Genomic DNA, 16,010 nt, shown 5'->3' on the forward strand with positions numbered 1-16,010 from the left:
TATTTTTTGTTTTTGTTTTGGGGCCCCCGATGGTGTACAAGGCTTACCTGTGGATCTGTGCTCAGGGATCACTCCTGGTGGTGCTTCTCATATGGAGTGCAGATCAAACGTGGGTGGGACATGTGCAAGAAAGTATCCTACCAGCTGCACTATTGCTGTGGCCCAGTGCTCCACATTTTAAACTGTCTTAGTACTTTTGCTGTGTATTTTGTTTTTTCCAGCGTTTGAAAGTTTTACAGACCTGTTATTTGGCTTCAACCACCTCTTTCAAATTTCATCTCATTACTTATAATTTCAACCCATGACTGAGATAAATTATTTTTAATTGCTACTTATTTGCCCTGGAGAACACCCACATGAAAAATAAGTAGGAAAAAAAAATACTGCCAGAAACAGGTAACAGGAACTAGAATTCCCTACCTGTCCAAAATGAATCCCATTCCAGCTCCCTAAGAAAATGTGGTGATTGAGGTTTTCAAGGCACGAAACTGGATCACATGACATCCTGGGATCTCTGTTACTTTCAAACCCTGAAAATAACCAAAGTTAAAGTTCACAGCCTTTGGAGGAACCTCGACTTTTTAGACATTTCCATTTGACTTTTCACAAGAGGTATTAACAGTTCAGGAAACTTGGGCATATCAGATAAATTAGAAAAATCTGTGATAATACAAAATCTTACTTAGAAAAAAAAACACAATGAAAGAACAATATCTTCATTTAAATTTTAAGTTACCTCTTGGATTATGCCATAGTAAACTGCACTGTAACAATTTTCTTAGAAAAAATGTGAAGAAAAATACAATTTGAAGAAATATTACTATAGTATAGATATTCAAGGCATTACTTTATTTCTTTTTCCTATTTTTTGGTTTTTGGGTCACATGTGGCTGCACTGAGAGATCACTCCTAGTGTGTTCAGAGGACCAAATGGGGTGCCAGGGATGGAACCGAGGTCAGCCTCCTGCAAGGCAAGCTCTCTACTCACTGTACTATCACTCTAGTCCCTTGGGGCATGACTTTAGAAGAAAAACAGTCTGAGGGTTGAATTTTACTTGGCTGGTCAAAACCTCTGAATGCAGTCACAATCTGTTAAGTTCTAGTTTCTTCTGCAAGAAGAAAGAAAACTTCCAGTTTTCTTCTTTGTAAAAGTAATTCCAATTTATGGAGCTTTGGAGTCAATTTATGGAGTCAATCAAAGTGACAAGAAGAAAGTGTTTTCACATAGAAAGAAAACACATAATAAAATTAAAAATTATATAATTGTCAGGGCTCGAGCGATAGTACAGTGGGTAGGGTGTTTGTCTTGCACACAGCCGACCTAGGTTTTATTCCCAGCATCCCATATGGTCCCCTGAGCACCACCAGGAGTAATTCCCGAGTGCCAAGCCAGGAGTAACCCCTAGGCATTGCCAGGTGTGACCCAAAAAGCAAAAAACTAAAACTTATATAATTGTATGCATAGCAACATATATAAATATATATATGTCATGTGGACATATATAAAACGCATAATATAATGAAAGGCAGTATGATGGTCTTCCAAAAACACATTCCAATCTCTCGGATCTGTAAATATGTTCTATAAACATGACAAAGAATTACATTGCTGATGGAATTAGAATTACTAGGCAATTGGCCATGACAGAAATAATATTCTGGATTTTCTGTGTGGGTAGTCTACATAATTGACAGTTTATCCCTTAATAACACAATGATGATATACAACATTATGTTAAAAATAAAAAAAATCTAAATTGAGGGCTGGAGCGATAGCACAGCAGTAGGGCGTTCTCCTTTCACGCGGCCGACCAGTGTTCAATTCCTCCACCCCTCTCGGAGAGCCTGGCAAGCTACCGACAGTATCACGCCTGTATGGCAGAGCCTGGCAAGCTACCTGTGGTGTATTGGATATGCCAAAAACGGTAACAATAAGTCTCACAATGAGAGACATTACTGGTGCCCTGCTCAAACAAATCGATGAGCAACAGGATGACAGTGACAGTGACAGTGATCTAAATTGATCTCAATGAAAGTGTTTGAGGGACAGGGGAGATGGCTAAATGGACAGGGATGCATGCAAGACAAGTACAGGCAGGGCCAGAGTGTAGTACAGTGGGTAGGGGGCTTATCTTGCACGTAGTCAACCTGGGTTCCATTCCCAGCACCACATATGGTCCCCCTGAGAACCAGCAGGAGTGACCCTGAGCACAGAACCAGGAATAATACCTCAGCATCATGGGTAGGGCCCCAAAACAAAAAGCAAAAGACATACACACTCCCCTCCTTCCTGAGTTGAATACCCAGGGGTTGGCCCCTCAACCATTGCCAGGTGCGGTCCTAGAGACGCTAAGAACAGTTGAGCCCAAGCAGTGCTGCATCATCAGGGATCAGCATTAAACTGTCTAGTCAGTTGGCTGAGTATTGCAGGGTGTGGTCTCACATCACTGCTGAGAGTAATTAATGCACCATTTTATCATATCTCTCCATCTTCAATCTACTCCACTTTTTATCCTTAAAACTGGTCGGATCAATGGGTGCTGTAGGTTGTTGGTTTCTGTTTGAATAATGGGCCTTAACACTGTAGAACTGATGATTTAGAGCAAGTCAACATTTATCTTTTTTTTTTTTTAGCCCACACCTGGTGATGACTGGGGGTCACTCTTGACCATGCTTAGTGGACCAAGTGTGTTAGGAATAAAAACCAGGGCTCCAGCATGTAAAACATGCACGCTAGTCCTTAGAACTATTTCCCTGCTCCTAACCCTCACTTAACATCTTTATCATCTTTATGCCTCTTTATTCCTTATTGGTAATATCATTTTTTACTATTGCCATAAACTTGCATGCATGCATATGTGTGTGTGTGTGTGTGTGTGTGTGTGTGTGTGGTGTCACATATTTTGTGCGGTACACAAGATGGGGGAAATCATTTTGATTGTGGCACTGGGGATAACACTTGTTGCAGTTAGGCTGTGTTGGGGATTGTACACAAGAATGTGGGACAATGTCAGGAATCAAACTCAGAGCTTCACATATGCAATGCAGGTACTTTATTAATAAGCTATATTCCCAGGCCACAAAAATATTATCAATAGTATCTACATCAAGCTTAATTAATTAAAATTGCATAACCTCAAGTTAGTTGATTTCCATAAATTCTTAGATACCTGGTACATAAATGTTTGCCAAATTAACTAAAATAACATGTGGATCACTTATGTGAATGTTGTTCTCACAGAGCCCACCTGTAAGATTTTTAAATTTTATCCGACTTAGTTGACAATAAACTACCCCATTATTATTTCAAGACATCTGAGATATACTAAAGACAATACAGAAGAATCAAGATATCTGAGTCAGAGAAAAACAAAACTTACAGCACAGTCACATATACACATACATACACACATTACTTATATCACTTGTCACTTGCATCCTGTTGATCTTCAATTTGCTCGAGTGGGTGCCAGTAATGTCTCCATTCGCCCCCTATCACATGCTAGTGTAGCCCAATGGTATCTGCTCACTCCAGGAACACAAAGAGCCTCAAACTGTTCATTCACGGTTTTGACGAAGAAGTCTGACCATCTCATACATACATACATACAAATATCAGAACATTCACTTAATTCCTCATGGCCCCAAGCTCCACTGAAGTGACATAAAGGGGTCTAAATAGAGGTTAACCATACAGTGTTAGAGGTGAGGAACCAAAGAGCCTATGGAACCAGACACTTACCTAGTTAGAGCAAAGTGCTCAGTCTACTACTAGTCTCAAAGGCAGATGTTGCTTCACCCCTCAAGACTGCTGTTGCAAACACAATCATAATTAGGGGCTTGGATAGAAGTGGGTGGTGAAAGCCTCTTAAGATGATTCATAATGGTTCATGCCTCCCTGGCATAGTACATTATAGACAAAATTTATTGACTCACTTCTAACTGAAAACAGTACAATTGGAAGAATGTTGCTTCTGAGACGACACTAAAACAAAACAAAACAAAAACAAAAACCCTGTGGCTTCTGTCCTGGGCCCCTCATGTTCTCTCAGTCACTTTCAGGTAAGACAGCTTTCTTTCTTTTTTTTAAAATTTTTTAAAAATTTAATTTAATTTTATTAGTGAATCACCGTGAGACAAAGTTACAGACTTGCAGGTTTACATGCTTATGTTTCAGTCATACAATGATCGAGTGCCCATCTCTCCACCAGTGCCCATTTTCCACCACCAATGGTCCCAGTATCCCTCCCACCACCCCCACCTTGTCCCCTTCACCCCACCCTGCCTTTGTGGCAGGGCATTCCCATTTGCTCGTTCTCTCTTTTTGGATGTTGTGGTTTGCTACAGAGGTATTAAGTAGGCATCTTGTTTGGTAAGACAGCTTTCAAGCTGGCTCAAACACCTGCATGGTACGGATGTCTTTGGCTAACAGACAGCAAAGGCCGGGGATAGGTCCACAGCCATGTAGGTGAAATCTGGAAGCAGAACCTCCTCTTTTCAAGTCTGGAGACAAAAGCATTGCTGGCCAAATCTTTTTTTTTTTTTTTTTTTTTGCTTTTTGGGTCACACCCAGCGATGCACAGGGGTTACTCCTGGTTTTGCACTCAGGAATTACTCCTGGCAGTGTTCAGGGGACCACATGGGATGTTGGGAATCGAACCTGGGTTGGCCGCGTGCAAGGCAAATGCCCTATCCGCTGTGCTACTGCTCCAGCCCCATTGCTGGCCAAATCTTAATCAAAGTTTATCAGATATCCTGAGTCAGAGGCATCCAGTTGTGCACACATTCTAATCTACAGGAACTGTTAGAAAGTGTTTTAAGCCGCTAAGTCTTATGGGAAATCTGTTTGCAGCAATATATCAGTAAACAAACAAAAAGGGCCTTGCATTCTTTGCATACTGAAAAGGACATGCAAGGGCTTGAGAAGCCCATAGAGAATTACCTCTGAGTAGTAGTGCAGAGCTATAGTTCAGGGACGGGCAATGTCATCTTTCCTTAAGAGGACTAATGTGCTTGGTATATAGTAGTTTGGGAAGCAGCAGATACCGATACTAGAAACTAGAATAGAGAAGGAAGCCCTTAGCTAGAACTGGTCTTATCAACATGAGAGTTCATTTTTGAAGAATTTTGCTAGCTTGATGACAAAATGCAAGGTAGAAAATGTGGCCTCTGTTATGTGCCTGTAGCAGGAAATGTAAGGTAAGAAAGAATACACTTACAGCATTAAATGCTGAAATGCAGGCACTGTATCTAGTAAAAGAAATTATCTAGTTGTATATTAGTTATTCCTTATACTCATTTGCCTTCTGTTCATTAGGAGCCCTTCATAAAGATTTAAGTACTTCCCCGGCACCCATCTGTACGCTAAGAAATTTGAGTCAAATCCAGGAGTCATACATAAAAGGGGAAACAGTGCCCCCTAGAGGTTAGAGTGGCAATACCGAGACTCCCAGTAAACAGAGAAACCAGAAGGGAGACTGTAAGTTCTTTATAAATACCTCTAATTTTTTTTAAAGTTATTTATTTTATTGAACCACCATGTGGAAAGTTACAAAGTTCTCAGGCTTATGTCTTAGTTATACAATACTCAAACACCCATCCCTTCACCAGTGCCCATATTCCACCACCAAAAACCCCAGTATACCTCCCACCCCCCGCCCCCCCACCCCCGTCTGCGTAACTGATAAATTTCACTTCATTTTCTCTTTATCTTGATTACATTCCATATTTCAACACAAAACTCACTATTGTTATTGGAGTTTCCCCTCAAAAAAGACAGCCCTACTGCCAAGGAAGCATTTGATAATTAATTTTCCATTGCTGAGAATGAAGAGATATGAAGTCCCACTGTTCCAAGTACATAACCCTTTTTTTTCTCCTTCCCGCGCCCCCAAGTTCGTGCCTGCTTGATAGACCTCATAATATGGCGGACGCCACACCACTTCTCCCTGAAAAGGGAAAAAAAACCAAGAAAGAAGGATATTTCCTCTCCTTGGCTAGTGTGGGGCTATGGCTTAGTTTACAGTCTAGAGACATGGCTGCTACTTTGATTTCCTTCAATATTTCAACAAAAAACTCACTATTATTGTTTGGAGTTTCCCCCAAAGTCAGACCCGCTAAAAAGGAACCGTTTCACATTGCTGACAATTAAGAGATATTAGGTCGCGCAGCCACAACAGTGGCCACGTGGTTTTGGATTTCTGTATAAAGTCCAGGGAAAATTCTGCCAGAAATTGCATCACTGCAAGCTTTTACTTCACTTTTGTGGTGCTCATAAGATGAAAGAGCCCGGAGAGAGAAACCCTATCCGCCTGGCGCCGCATGGGGCAGTGGCTCAGTTCACAGTCTAGAGGCATGTCGGTGAGCTGCTGGTGTTCAAAGTAGTTCAGTTGGCCTCCGGGATCATGCTTGTGCAGCAGCGGAAAGGCCACACACGTGGCCGCTGCACTTAAATCTTGGTGGAGGGTGGGGCCGGTACCCCCCAACCCCGGGGATCTCCCGCGCGGTCCCACAGCAGCCAGCTGGTACCTCCATTTTGTGCTCAAAAAGCGGTGCTCACCATGCTGTGACCGGAACAGAAGGGTTGAGAGAGAGAAACCCTCTGCCCCTGGCGCCGCATGGGGCAGTGGCTCAGTTCACAGTCTAGAGGCATTTCTTCGAGCTGCTCCATTTTGTGCTCAAAAAGCGGTGATCGCCATGCTGTGCCCAGAAAGGAAAGGTTGAAAGAGAGAAACCCTTCCCCCCTGGCGCCGCATGGGGCAGTGGCTCAGTGCACAGTCTAGAGGCATTTCTAGATGGGATCATGCTTGTGCAGCAGCGGAAAGGCCTAAATTTTGATAAAATAAAAATATATCTGATTTAGTGGGGGTCTTGGAGGGGGGATTTGATTCTGGGCCACATCCAGCAGTTCTCAGAGGCTACTCCTGACTCTGAAGTCACTTTCAGCAGTACTTAGGGGCCATACGCTGTATCAGGGATAGAACTGGACAGCTCTATGCAAATTGAGCACTTCACTTGCTGTACTATATCTCAGGTCCCCAAGTTCAATATACTTTTCAAACAATTTTTCTTATTTATGTGTGAATCACAAATTTTATGAAAATCCCAGTTTAATTTTTTTAAAGTTGATTCTCAAGTTTATCTGGAAGAGTATCACTATATCACTGTATCACTGTCATCCCATTGCTCAATGATTTGCTCAAACAGGCACCAGTAATGTCTCCATTGTGAGACTTGTTGTTACTGTTTGTGGCATATCAAATACACCACGGGAAACTTGCCAGGCTCTGCTGTGCAGGCAAGATACTCTCAGTAGCTTGCCGGGTAGGCTGCATTCAAGGCAAACACCCTACCTGCTGTGCTATATGTGTGTGTGTGTGTGTGTGTGTGTGTGTGTGTGTGTGTGTGTGTGTGTGTATACCACTCAATACGGTATTTGTTTAACTGTATATTTGTTTAACATTCTATTTTAAAGCATATAAATTAGGAAACTGATGTCAGAAAATTTTCTAGATATCACAAATACTCACATAGATATTAATATCTGAATGATGTGCATCAAATTATTAAGGAATATTATGTCTTGAAGTGTAAGGATTTTTTTTCATTATTTACTTGTATATTCTCTGGTTTTAGTTTCACAGAAAACGTTTATTATTTTTGCAATTTGGGGTAACATACCTATTTAAAACGTTTTTTAAATAGGCAAAGTAAAAATTCTTAAATGATCCAAGAAGGTTTTGAAAATCATCCATTATAAAATTACTTGTTCTATAATAAATTAAAAGGAATTCCTGTGAGGAATTATAAAGCTATATTATAAATTAGCCCATGTGGTACTGATAAGAAAAGGACAGTTAGATCCATGGTATGAAACAGAGTTTATAAAATAACCCAGGTTCATAGTTACAGAATTTAATATATAAGTTCAAGGTAGAATTTCAAATCTATGGAGGAAGACTAGGTTATTAAACATAAATAGCTAAGGGATAGCTGGGCTTCATAAATAAAAATTACTAGTGATTTATACCAGGACTTACTTTTTTTTCTTTTTTGGGGTCACACCCAGATATGCACAGGGGTTACTCCTGGCTCTGCACTCAGGAATTACGCATGGAAGTGCTCAGGGGACCATATGGGCTGCTGGGAATTGAACCCGGGTCGGCTGTGTGCAAGGCAAACGCCCCATCCGCTGTGCTATCGCTCCAGCCCTGCCAGCACTTAAAAAAAAAACAAAAACTTTTTATTGAATCACTGTGAGAGAGATCCTTACAAAACTGTTTATGATTAGATTTCAGTCATACAGTATTCCACCAGTTTACATTTCCCAGCACCAGTGTCCCATATTGTCATCTCTGACATATATCAGAACTTCATAAACTTTCCATTAACAACCCATAGAATTTTACATAACAGTGGCTATATATAAATAAAATAGGAATAATGAAGAACAAATTTGTAGGACTGTTCATGATTCCCATATTCAGTTACATGACCCATAGTTTAAGTAGCTAGGACTTATGGGCTTGGGGCAATAACTCAAAGTGTGGAGCACATGCTTTGCATGCAATAGTCTGGGGTTCAACTTTCACACCATGTGAGCTCCTGAGCACTGCTGGGTACAACCCCCCCAAACATTGAGCCCATGAGCGCTGCTGCATGTGGCCCCAAAATGGAAACAAAAATAGCTAAAGTTCATATTTTGGTGTGCGTGTTGGGGGCCATTCCATCAGAGCTGAATAAGATCATGGGTGATTCCCTGTAATGGGAATTACTTCGGCTCAGTGATACAAATCTGGTATTGGTGCTCAGGCCCACCAGTGGAGTGCTACTTAGGTCTGTCTTGCTGGGGTCATCAAGACCACTTTTGTATGGGAGCACCAAAAGCAACATCTGATGGTGTTGGGAAAGCTATGCTTTATAGATGCTGGGAACTGAACTCAGGGGTCTAATGCACTCCACCCTTTTGAGTTATTTCTTTGGTCCTCTAACAGTACTCTAAAGATATATATGTAAAACAAAAGAAAATAGTCAATATGTTTGTAAAAAATACATAGAAAAGGCATCTTTACAGGTTTGTGCATAATAGGACATGCTTAGCCTGTCACAAAACCTAGACGCCAAGAGGGAAATGACAGGATGAGTACATTCCATGAATAGTACAACACCTTTGGCTGGGGAAACAGTTCAAGGGGCAGGAGTACCTGTTCTACATGTTGGAGCTCTGGGTCAATCCCTGGCACCAGATAGGTTCCACCTGTAAGCTGGAAAGCAATCCTGAGCGCCACTTCACATCTTTGTGCAGAAGCGCAACCTTTTCCCGTCTTCATTCTTCTCTAGTAGGAATCCCTATGTTTAAAAATGAGCAGCAAGGTGTGGAAGAGGGGAGATGGAGGCCAGAATGAATTCCAGAAGGGTGCTCGGGAGTTTTTTGCTATGCATTTAATCCTGGGCATTGTTTCTTGTTCAGATAAACATTGCTGGTTTTCCAGTTGAACCTTTTATGGTCTTGCTTGTTTTGTTTTTCTGATGCTGATAATTGAACCCAGTATCTCATACCATGAAGCATATGCTCTACCATTGAACTGTATCCCTAATCCCCTGCCACCAAGTCGGGAGTCAAACTCAATTAACTCTGTGGACCCATGAGTATGGAGATAATGCCTCTTCAGCTTTGCTTCACCTTTACTTGGTTACCAAATAGTGCTTGATATACAGAAAGGTTTTAATGAAGAGTTACATGAACAGATGAAATAACACTTGGTTCAGCACCTTGTTCCATTATAAATCCTAAAATGTTAAACTTTTTTTTTTTTCTTTTTGGGTCACACCCAGCAATGCTCAGGGGTTACTCCTGGCTTTGCACTCAGGAATCGCTCCTGGCAGTGCTTGGGGGACCATATGGGATGCCGGGGATCGAACCCGGGTCGGCCGCATGCAAGGCAAACGCCCTACCCATTGTGCTATTGCTCCGGCCCCTAAAATGTTAAACTTTTTAAATAAATCCTAAAAAGTTGCTCTTTCTATTTTTGAACTAAAGATCTCCAACTTGAAGATTGTTTCTGGGTGAGGAGAGGTGAACTTTTCTAGAATGTATATATTTGTTTACAAATAAATTTATAACAGGCAAGATGTTGACTAGTGTCTGTCTGGCCTCATCCTCTACATAACATTTTAGGAATTTAAATAGAGCAGTTGAAGCAAAAATAACTAACTAACGAAAGATTCAAGGGCCCTAGCTCCCAACTCAATTTTTCTATATCAAAATAACTATTATGAGACCAGAGTGATGGTACAGTGGGTAGGGCACTTGTCTTGCATGTGACCCACCCAGGTTTGAGCCCTGCCACCACATATGGTCAACTGAGTCCAGCCTGGAGTGATCCCAGAGTATAGAGCAAGGAGGAAGCTCTGAGCACCACCATGTGTATACATATATACATATATGTAATATACATTTGTATGTACATACATATATATACATTTCTGTCAAATATCTCTTCCTGATCCAATAAACACACATACCCACACTACATTTTAAATTCACCGTCTCACTTATTCCTAATTTTCTATAAAGTAGAGGTTTCTTTATTTTATGAAGAAAATTTGAACTCATTTAACTGATTTCTCTTAGTGTCATACAATTATAAGTAGAATCAGAATCTACTGTCAATGTGCAAGCTTAAGTTCAGTGGCAGACATTGCCTTTTGTTCTGCAGAAATGAAATAACATTAAAAACTAGTTTTGTGTAAAAATGTATTTAATATTTTAATTGAATCACCCTAAATATAGTTACAAAGTTGTTCACGATTGGATTTCAGTAATCAATGTTCCAACACCTGTCCACTCGCCAATGTACATTTCCTACAGTTTCTCTCCTACCCACCCTGGCAACTTTCTTTCTTTCTTTCTCTCTCTCTCTCCTCTCCCTCTCTGTCTCCCTCTCACTCTCTCTCCTTCCCTCCCTCCCTCTCTTTCCCTCCCTCTCCCTCCCTCTCTCTCTCCCCACTCTCTCTGTTTCCCTCTCCCCCCCCCCTTTCCCCGCACTATGGTTTGCAACACAGGTACTGAAAGGTTATCATGTATATCCCTTTACGTCCTTTCAGCCCTCAGTTCTTGTCCACAGTGATCCAACTATCATTGCCATAGTGGTCCCTTCTCTGTCCTAACTGCCCACCCCACCCCCTGACTTGTGCCAACTTTCCAACCATAAACCTGTCCTCCTGATTCTGTTAGTCTTGTGTTATGCTTTTACATATCTTGCAAATGAATGCAATCATTCTATGTCTCCTTCTGATGCATTTTATTCAGCATTATACTATCCATGTCCATCCATTTATAAGCAAATTTCATGACTTCATTTTCCTGGTGGCTGAATAGTTTTCTATTGTGTAGATGGACCATAATTTCTTTATCCAAACATCTGTCTTGGGTACTCCGTTGTTTCCAGATTATGGCTATTGTGAATAGTGCTGCAATGAGCATAGAACTGAAGATGGATATTTTGCATCGTGTTTTTGGACTCCTAGGGTATATTCCCAGGAGTGGTATTGCTGGGTCACATAGAAGCTCAATTTCTATTTTTATAGGAATGCCCATATTGTTTTTTAAATTTTTATTTCTATTTTTTTGCTTTTTGAGTCACACCTGGCGATGCACAGGGGTTACTCCTGGCTTTACACTCAGGAATCGCTCCTGAAAGTGCTCAGGGGACCATATGGGATGCTGGGAATTGAACCCGGTTAGCCGAATGCAAGGCAAACACCCTGCCCTCTGTGCTATCACTCCAGCCCCACCTATATTGTTTAAAAAAAAAAAAAGGCTGGACTAGTCAGCATTCTCACCAGTAATGAATGAGAGTCCCTTTCTCCCTGCATTGGCATCAGCCCTGATTGTTCTTTTTGATGTGTGTCAGTCTCTATGGTGTGAGGTGATATCTTATTGCTTTAATTTGCATCAAAATTGATGATTAGTGATGTCCAGCATTTTTGTATGTGCCTTTTGGCCATCTGTATTTCTTCTTTGAGGAAATTTCTGTTCATTTCTTTTCCCCATTTTCTGATAGGGTTGGCTATTTTTTCTTGTAAAGTTCTACCAGTGCCTTACATATCTTGCATATTAATTTCTTATATGATGGGTATTGGGTAAGTAATTTTTCCCATTCTGTGAGCAGTTCTTTTAATATCATGGTCATCATTTTCTTTGAGATGCAGAAGCTTCTTAGTTTAATGTAGGCCATTTGTTAATTTTTGCTTCGCTTGCTTGGTCAGTTATGTTCCTTCTTTGAAGATAACTTTAGCTTCAATGTCATGGAGGGTTCTACATACGTTTTCCTCTATGGATTCAGGTCAGATGTCAAGGTTTTTAATCCATTTTGATCTGACTTTAGTGCATGGCTTTAGAAAGAGGTCTGAATTCATTTCTTATACAAATAGTTGCCCAGATTTCTCAGCACCACTTGTTGAAGAGGCTTTCCTTGCTTCACTTCATATTTCTTGCTCCTTAGTCAAAAATTAAATGATCATATATTTGAGAGTCTGTGTCAGAAATTCAACTTTATTCCATTAATCTGAGGGTCTGTCTTTATTTCAGTACCATGCTGTTTTAATTACTACAGCTTTGTGGTACACTTTGAAGTTGAGGGAGATTACGTCTCCCATCTTCTTTTTATCAAGGATTGCTTCAGCTTTATGTGGGGGTTTATTGTTTCATGTGAACTTCAGGTGTGTCTGATCAATTTTTTTTAATGTCATGGTTATTCTTATAGAGACTGCATTGAATCTGTTTAATGCTTTGGAGAGTATTGCCATTTTGGTGAAATTAATCCTCAAAATGGTTGGGTTTTTAAAGGAATTATAATCTTACCCTTTATTTGTATCATCAATCTATTATATCAAAATGTTAACTTTAGATTAATGTATTACAATTCTTGGGGCCAGAAAGATCATATAGAGGCTAATGCGGCTTGCCTAGCATGTGGCCTATCCTAACTTGATCCCCAGCATTGCATATGGTCTCCTCTCAGCAGTCACTCTTGAGCTACTGAGTACTGGCAGGTGTGACTCAGCCCCTCCCCCCATTATTTTAAAATTCTACTTTGTTTTATTTTATTTTTAAAGTTCTTTTACTTTAAATTTGCAAGAATCTGAAAAAAAATCAGTAATATTGATGCATTATCACCTGCGAAAACAATAAATCAAAAAACCCAGTGATCTAAATCTAAGAACAATAGATGAAATTAGTCCTTTCTGTGAAGGTAGGCACTGAAATGAAGAAAACATGTATTGTTTGGTCCCTGCTTCTGTGTGCCCTAAAAGTCGAGTCAAGTTTCTGTTTTTTTACTGATGCTACCACCAATTCAATTCTTTTCAATTTTCTAATTTCTAAAGTGCAGAAGGCTGAGGCTAGCAAATTGAAGCATTACCTTAATTGTTTTTAAAAATATTTCTGAAACTATTTTTAGATTCTGTTAATTTAATGATGGTAGAAAAATCACAATGACTAAGCAGGTCAGGAACCTAAAAGGACTGAATGATAAAAAATAAAATATTAAGTACAAATATTTAACAGCTTGCCTATATGCAGTGTGGTGAGTGTTTATGGTTGATTAGACTGTATTGTATGCTGTAATAAACTAAGGCTCGCCTAGGGGTACGAGTGCACTTGCGGGCTCTCCGGACGGCTCTGTCTCACCGCCCGCGTCCAGTGCCCCAGAACCGCTGTGTGTGCTGTCGGTCAAAGGCAGGCGACGGAAGAAGGAAGACTGGTTGCTCGATCAGTTTATTTCATTCTCTCTCCCTGCTTCTCTCCTGGCTCTCGGTCTCTCTCTGGATCTGTGGATCTGGCCCCCATGGATCTGGCCCGTGGATCTGGCCCCCCAGCCCACTCTTCCAGCCTAGTTAAATCTCCACAGCACGAGGGGGTTGGGGCGTACCCATAGGTGTGGTCACCATCAATAGGGTAAGGTTCCTTTCCCTTAGGGGGATGCTTCTCCTAGGACTTAATTCTCTTTCAGCAGGAGGATCCACCCAAGGGCGGAGTCCCATGAATGTGTTTCTCTTCTCCTCAGCCAGCAAACATATAAGAATTCATAATATTAATTATTTTGTATGGACACAATAAGAGATGCATTAAAGCTTATAGAATTGCTCTCTTGGGGCCATCTCAATCTCAGACTACAGTGCTCAGGCCAGATCAGTCTTTCCTATCCCTGGCAGGGTCCCAGTCTCATAATTACTATTGGATCATGACAGCATTTGTCTATAATCAAGCTCTTAACTTATAGTTAAGAATTAGGCACTTTGGCCAGGCCCATCTTGATGCCAGGGTAGCACATAACTCACAGCTTGCCCTGGATCCTTCCCGTCCCACGTCGGGGACCCTGCTTTGGGGTGCTAGGAACTGAGGGCAACTGAGGCTTAAGTGGAGAAAGCAGATGCCCGGGAGGGAATAATATTCGAGGCCAATTAATTCCCAAATTATAAAAACATAATATAGTCTTCTTGTGTCTATACAAAACAGACATAGCTTTAAAGTAAATTATTCAAAAGGCACAAGAATAGGAGAAAGGCAATATTAACTCATATAATATAAATTCAGTATCATAGGAAGTTCTGACCTTACAAATTAGCAGAGTCAGATTAAGGGAAAGCCTCGGATTAACTCTTTTGGGGAAGAGAGCATGGAGAAGTGATTATAGCTAAACAAAGGGATGGGAGAGATTCAGGAACACCTTGATGGGTGTGACTGGGGTAAGCCTAAACTCTGGGTAAAACCGGGGCAAGCTACTTGTGGCAAGGAGGGAAAGGACAAAGTAATGTCATCCTACAGTATGCCAAAATTTGAAGACAAAAAACATTTCAGAACACAGTCTGACTTACTGGAGATTTAAGATTAAGGATCTAACTCCTTATTTTGTCTTTCAAAATTAAAGAGATTTTGTTACAAAATATTTTTTAAGATAAGTAGTCCAATTTTTACAATCAATAATGTACTATTTTTTAAAAAGGAAAAGAACAGGGTTCCTAGTTAAGAGAGACCTACAAAATTTAACCAAATGCTCTGTATGAGTCTTACTTGATTTGACTTGAACAAACCAAAATAAAAAGAAGATATCATGGAAATATAGAACTAATATTAGATACAAGCAACAAATCTTAGTTATGGTACTATGGCTTTGTAGCATATAAGGAAACATTTATATTTTAGAATTGGCTCTTTAATATACGAAGGAAAAGAATTACATGTTCGCATTTGCTTTCAAAAATTTAAACAAAGAAAAAAAATGTGAGAAATGAGGTTATGTCAGCTAACTTAATAATTACTAATTTAACTGAGTAACCCCCCACCAAAGTAATGTAAATTTAGTGTACTCTACGTTATATATGGAAATATAAATTTTTGGAATAAAGATATTTTATCAAATACACAAAATTTAAATTAGGAGTGGGTTATAAATCTAGATCTTCCAGACCTGTGAATAAGTCTGTTATGTTAATAAGTGCATGAAAAATTTTTTGTAAAAGAATCTGTTTAAGTCTGTTTTATCTGCCATGTTTCCCATTTACAAATCCTCTGGCAAAAGGGAAACATATTCTTTTTTTTTTTTTTTGCTTTTTGGGTCACAGCTAGCGATGCACAGGGGTTACTCCTGGCTCATGCACTCAGGAATCACTCCTGGCAGTGCTGAGGGGACCATATGGGATGCTGGGAATTGAACCCGGGTAGGCCGTGTGCAAGGCAAACGCCCTACCCGCTGTATTATCACCCCAGCCTCAAAAGGGAAACATATTCTAAAATCACCAAAATCTCCATTTGCTAAAGTTGCTCTGAATCTACTCCTGTTCTGCTCTTGATCTCTAGTGACTCTCCCTCTTCTAGTTAGAATTATATTTAAACCTCAGCTAGCATTTTATTTAAAACTACTAATCTGGTCATCCCATCTTTAAAAAACCCTTCAGTCAATTTCAATTTCTAGAGTAAGTAATAATGTTGCTCATACATTACAACT

At 40.2% G+C, this 16,010-nt stretch overlaps 1 long non-coding RNA gene across 3 annotated transcripts in view; it reads right to left on the minus strand.

Moving 5' to 3' along the window:
• The window catches only part of LOC129401970 (uncharacterized), a 53,001-nt gene that overhangs the window by 14,748 nt on the left and 22,243 nt on the right, over positions 1-16,010 (minus strand). The window contains exon 3 of one of the 3 annotated variants that reach the window (XR_008628472.1): positions 420-530. The exons of 1 other annotated variant lie outside the window; for it this stretch is intronic. This is a non-coding gene — a long non-coding RNA (uncharacterized LOC129401970). Of the gene's footprint in view, positions 1-419; positions 531-5,693; positions 6,827-16,010 lie in introns of those variants that run through there. One more of the 3 variants, XR_008628473.1, reaches the window with a different exon arrangement.

Source organism: Sorex araneus, chromosome 2 (assembly GCF_027595985.1).
Source record: "Sorex araneus isolate mSorAra2 chromosome 2, mSorAra2.pri, whole genome shotgun sequence".
In the NCBI taxonomy this organism is placed as follows: Eukaryota; Metazoa; Chordata; class Mammalia; order Eulipotyphla; family Soricidae; genus Sorex; species Sorex araneus.